General features: G+C 42.6%; 1 non-coding gene across 1 annotated transcript; it reads right to left on the bottom strand.

The window, feature by feature from the left end:
• Positions 1-5,046: 5,046 nt before the first annotated feature.
• LOC114811883 lies at positions 5,047-5,184 on the bottom strand. The gene has a single exon (XR_003759579.1). It is a non-coding gene; the product is annotated as a small nucleolar RNA SNORA7 (small nucleolar RNA).
• Positions 5,185-6,032: the final 848 nt, after the last annotated feature.

The raw sequence follows: 6,032 nt of genomic DNA, 5'->3' as shown, positions 1-6,032 counted from the left end.
ACTGTGTCCAATCTTATTCACCTGTATTCTACCTCAGCACTTAGAACAGTCCTTAACATGTAGGAAGTGTTTAATAAATACCATTAAAAAAACAATTTAGAAAATTCTGTTCTTTTGAGCAGAGCAGGATCTTCACTGGGCTAATGTCCAGGAAGTGTAGACATCAATTCAATTCCCCAAACTCCCAGAATCCCTTTTTGAAAAACTAGGACAACCCAGCTTCTCTGTGCATGAAAGGACTGAAAGGACACAAGGAAATGGACAAGAAACAGCACTAGGTTCCGCAAACGTTAAGCTCATCGTAACAAGAGATGGCCTTTTTGTCATCTGGGACTGTAGACCCTATATTGACCTTTTCAGCCACACTCCTACTTGTGGCTTAATTTCACCCACCTTAGTGTATTATTTGAATACAAAGGACAAGTGTGTGTGTGTGTGTGAGAGAGAGAGAGAGAGAAAGAGAGAGAGAAAAGGGGTGATGATTTCAGAATTTACACTACGCAGTCTAAAAATGGGAAGAATTAAGACTGAGAAAAGAATCCAGTATAGTCACTTTTCTTGAAGGGTTGATTAAATCACATCTATCCAGAATATCAGTACTAGACAAGAATGAAGGCACGATCATGGATATGAATGAGGCTTTCCTCCCTTTCCTCTTTTCTCTCTTTCCTCTCTACAGCTGGAAGCCATCTGCCTTTTGCATAGAAAACCAGATTGCAGCAAACTCAATTCATCTTTGCTTATCGTTTTGATTTCGTGAAGTAGCACGGAAAACCCTACCCACTCAGAAGTTTCTTGCTATGAACTGAGAATAAGTTGATAATTTCATTCCAAATTTCATTCTCCCCTTTTCCCTAAAAGTTTTGGAAATCCCGAGACCCAAAGAAACCTTAAAATCAAGGAATGTATTGTGCTTTGACATATGAAAAGTTTCTGGAAATTGGTTTCGCATATTGCCAGCTCAGTAAACTTTCCAACACCGACGAGCAAAAAATCCTTAGGTCTCGAGGTGTTTATAAGCTTTTTCAACTTCCCCATCAGCCTATATATCCAGGATTCCGTGGAGGCTTCCAGGAAGGGCCAACACAGAAATGAACAGAAGACTTTGCTTTCACATGGCAAGTAAGTGTCACATCTCCTGAGCATCTCCAGGTATCTGTGGCAACCTCTCGATGGTGCATGAAACGAAATCGCATCCACCCGGAAAACAACCCAGCCGAAACATTGAGATGACACATAAACCTGCAAACTCTGCTTATAATGTGGAGTAAAATACATGAGCTTACTGTACTTCTGCAGCTACTCTAGAGAAAGAACGAGAGTAAAATGTGTGAGAAAGTCACAGTTAAATTACTCACTATTAGCCCCTACAGTGTGCTTCCAGCCTGTGTGGATATATAGAGAGGGAAAGAGAGAATGTCACAGTTAAATTTTTTTTACTAGTATAATGAGGAAGGAGACCCACAGAAGAAGTTCCCTCGACTAATTTTCTAGCCAACAGCCACTGCAATGTTCCCGCTAGGAGAGACTGAAGGAGTGAGAGAGTGATATAATAAATAATGACTGGCTCTTCTGGTCAGGAGAAATTATCACTATGCTTGGGGGATCTAAGTATATGTTCACCCAGGAAATGTAGAGAAAAAAAGCCAGGAACATTTTGATGTGTCTCTAGGAGCACATTCAACTTAAATCTGAATAGAAAAGGGTGACGGATCCACCCATGAATATCGGCTGAATGTTCAGGTCTCAGAGTTCGAGGGACCTCCAAATAACTGCTACAAGGGTGTCCACATGTTTTTCAACCTCCAGAATAGGAACTGGGGTTCTCTTGGTGCTTGAAATGGTTTTAATAATAATAATGTTGGTATTTGTTAAGCGCTTACTATGTGCAGAGCACTGTTCTAAGTGCTGGGGTAGATACAGGGTCATCAGGTTGTCCCACGTGAGGCTCATAGTCTTAATCCCCATTTTACAGATGAGGTAACTGAGGCACAGAGAAGTGAAGTGACTTGCCCACAGTCACACAGCTGACAAGTGGCAGAGCCGGCATTCGAACCCATGACCTCTGACTCCCAAGCTCGTGCTCTTTCCACTGAGCCACGCAGTTTTGTTTGTAGCCAGCCTCTTTCATACATCACAGAGGCATTCACTCCTACCCGGGACATCATTTGTGTCCACGTCCACGTCTTGGAGCAGATTGTTCAGAATCTAAACTTCCGGTCTGGATTCTGAGATCCGTTTTGCCCAGTAGGCAAACAGCCCAGGAAATTCAGGGCAAAATGGGTGAGAGGCACTCCCTTCTGCATCATCTTGGATCTGTGATCTTTGGACATTTGATATTCCCCCTACTCCAACCCCACAGGAATTGTGTACATATCTTTAAATTATATATTATAAATTATTTATTCATAGCCAGTCTTTCTTCCCCTCTGTGCTGTAAGCACGTTATGGGCAGGGAATGTGTCTGCTTAATCCGTTGTGGTGTACTCTCCCAAGCACTTAACAGTGCACATAGTAAGTACTCAGTAAATATCATTGATTGATTGATTGATTGATCTTGGGCAAGTCACTTAACCTCCCTGGGACTCAGTTTTCTCATTTGTAAAATAAGGAAATTCTTATTATGGCTATAATTGCTATATTATATTGCTATTTATATTACAGCTATTATATTGCTCTAGTTGGTCATTATTGCTAATTATGTTAATTGTTAATATTCTACTATCATAATATAAAATATGTTGTAATGTGATTTATTATAATATAATTAGCAATTATTATTGCTAATAATGATAATTATAATGACAGTAATTTGGAGATTTGTTAAGCATTTACTATGTGCCAGGCACTGTACACTGGAGTAGATATAAGCAAGCGGGTAGGACACACTCCCTGTTCCACATGGGGCTCATGGTCTTAATTTTACAGATGAGGGAACTGGTGCCCAGAGAAGTGAAGTGACTTGCCCAAGGTCACACGGCAGACAAGTGGCAGGGATTAGAACCCAGGTCCTTCTGACTTCCGGTCTCACGCTCTATCCACTGGGCCATGCTGCTTCTCAATTAGGAGCCCATTGTAAAATGAGGATATAGTGAGTCTCATGAGAGACAGGGACTGTGCTCCATTTCATTTTCTTAAACCTACCCCGCTGTTTGACATATAGGAAGTATATAATAAGTACCATAATTAACCAACTAACATCAACTAATTAATGGTATTTATTAAGCTCCATGAATGTAAAGCGCTATACTAAATAAGTGGGAAAGTACAGTAACTTACACGAATGCCTCCTCTGCCCTCCCTCCTCTAACTGTGGGAATCCCTCCAGGCCTCTGAAGGTCTCTTGTCTCCAATAAGTCTTTGAAGGTGGGGAGAGAAATCGTCTTTTGGATTTGAGGAGGGAGACCATTACAGGCCAAAGGCAGGACGTGGGCTTGGAGGCAGCGATGAGACACTCTGATGGCTGGATCATTTTTCTATAAAAACGTCTACCTGCTCCTCAAAGACCTCCAGTGTTTGCCCATCCATCTCCGCATCCAACAGAAACTCCTTACCATCAACTTTAAATCACTCGATCATTTTACCCCCTTCTTCCTCACCTCAATGCTCTCCTACTATAAACCAGTCCCCACACTTCATTCCATTGCGTCCAACCTACTCTTGATCTGTAACTTGATCCTGTCTATCTCGCCATTGACATCTCACTCACATCCTGCTTCTGGCCTGAAATATCCCTCCTTTTCATATCTGACAGATAATTAATTACTCTCCCCACCTTCAAAGCCTTATTAAAGGCATATCTCTCGAAGAGGCCTTCCCTGACTCAGCCCTTATTTTTCCTCTTCTCCCACTTCCTTCTGCATCACCCTGATTTGCTCCCCCTTTTTTTTTTTGGTGGCATTTGTTAAGCACTCACTCTGGTGTCAGACACTCTTCTAAGAGCTGAGGTAGATGCAAGGTAATCAGATTGGGCACAGTCCATGTCCCACATGGGGCTCACAGTCTTAATCCCCATTTAGCGGATGAAGTAGCTGACACACAGAAAATAATAATAATGATGGTATTTATTAAGTGCTTACTATGTGCCAAGCACTGTTCTAAGCACTGGGATAGATACAAGGTAATCAGGTTGTCCCACATGGAGCTCAAAGTCTTAATCCCCATTTTCCAGATGAGGTAACTGAGGCACAGAGAGGTTAAGTGAGTTGCCCAAGATCACACAGCAGACAAGTTACAGAACTGGGTTTAGAAGCCAGGTCCCTCTGACTCCCAGAACTGTGCTCTATTTCCTAGACCACGCTGCTGCTCATTCCCAGAGCACTTATGTGCATATCTGTAATTTTCAAATTTCTGTTAATGTCTGTCTCCCCCTCTAGACTTTGAGCTCACTGTGGTCAGGGAATGTGTCTAACAACTCTGCTTAGTACAGTGCTCTGCACAAAGTAAGTGCTTAATAAATATGATTGTTAGATTGAATAGATGGAAAACACACAATTTCTGTCCACAAGAAGATTATCATCTAATGGAGAGATCTGCTCTCTTTTCTTACTTTATCCCAGCATACGCACTACATTCTACCAATTCAAATTTCCTAACTGCTCCCAACCCTCATATTTCCCAACCGGATCCATTATTCACACTATCCTCCTGCCTGGAACACCACTCCAGCGTCGCCAAATTATATCTCTTCTTCACTTCAAAGTCCTCTCTAAAAAGTCACCCCTTCTGGAAGGTATTTCTAGATTCATTCCCCCTACCTACCCCGAGATCCAGTTGTCCTGCCACTTCAGGGTTCATGTATTTATCTACTTGTATCTTGTCTTGTCTTATGCCGTCGAGTCGTTTCTGAACCATCGTGACACCACGGACACATCTGTCCCAGAACACCCAGCTCTCCATCTGCAATTGTTCTGGTAATGGATACGTAGAGTTTTCGTCGGTAAAAATACAGAAGTGGTTTACCATTGCCTCTTTCCACACAATAAACTTGAGTTTCTGCCCTGGACTCTCTCCCAAGCCGCTGCTGCCCAGCAAAGGTCAGTTTTGACTTGTAGCAGGTTGCCTTCCACTCACTAGCCACTGCCCAAGCTGGGAATGGAACGGATATTCCTCTGCTTGATTCTCCCTTCTGTAGCTGAGACTGGCAGAGGACTGGAAACTCTCCAGATGCGACCCTGAGAGGAGATCTACTTGTGTATCTGTCATTAATTCATTTATTCCTCTGTATCCATTATATATGCATATTTTCACACTCTTGAGTTATGTCATGTCTGTCAATTCGTATCTTCTGTGTCCTTCATGATTTTGTAAACTCCTTGAGGGCAGGGACGGTGTTTTTAACTTCTATTAGATATTCCCCAAGTGCCTCATTTTCTGTTCTGCACACTGCAGGGATTCAGCATGTGCTATTATGCTGTTATTAAGAAAAGATTTAAGATAATTAACTTTCCCCCTCAGAGCCAGGGCTGTTGAGGCTTTGGGTGATCAAGTGTCCAGGCTTCTTCCTGCTACTGCCGCTTCTCTCAGCCGAGTTCCACCATTTCTCACCTAATTCGACAGCATATTTTATTGAAAATCAAAGATGTAATTGAAATGAGCATTTATGAGCCACCCACCCCCGAACAACAACCGAACTGTGACTGAGACCCATCCTTAGAGTTGGGGCCCGGGAGCAGGAGGGAAAACCAACACCCAGGCTGGGAAAGGGTTGATGGAAATCCCAAATGAATCAACTAATTCGATTTAAATATCAAAAGGCAAAACTCCTCCTCTTCCACACACCCGGGTGACAACACATCCAGCCACATGAGCCTCTCGGCATTTAGAACGTGGAGAAAGCTAGCCCCAGTGGGATTTGGCTGGAGCAGAGAAAGGCTCAGGAGTATCGGCCAACAACATTCAGGAATTCTGAGAAATTTAATTTGCTGACAGTAACCTCTGAGCACCTGAAGTTGCACGGGAAGACCCCCTCTCCTCACACAAACTTTCACAGTTGAAATTGTGAGAATCTCATCATAATAATACCAATTAAA

Source organism: Ornithorhynchus anatinus, chromosome 4, assembly GCF_004115215.2.
Source record: "Ornithorhynchus anatinus isolate Pmale09 chromosome 4, mOrnAna1.pri.v4, whole genome shotgun sequence".
In the NCBI taxonomy this organism is placed as follows: Eukaryota; Metazoa; Chordata; class Mammalia; order Monotremata; family Ornithorhynchidae; genus Ornithorhynchus; species Ornithorhynchus anatinus.
Note: the sequence above shows the minus strand (reverse complement) of the source record. Positions and strands in the feature narration are given on the sequence as shown.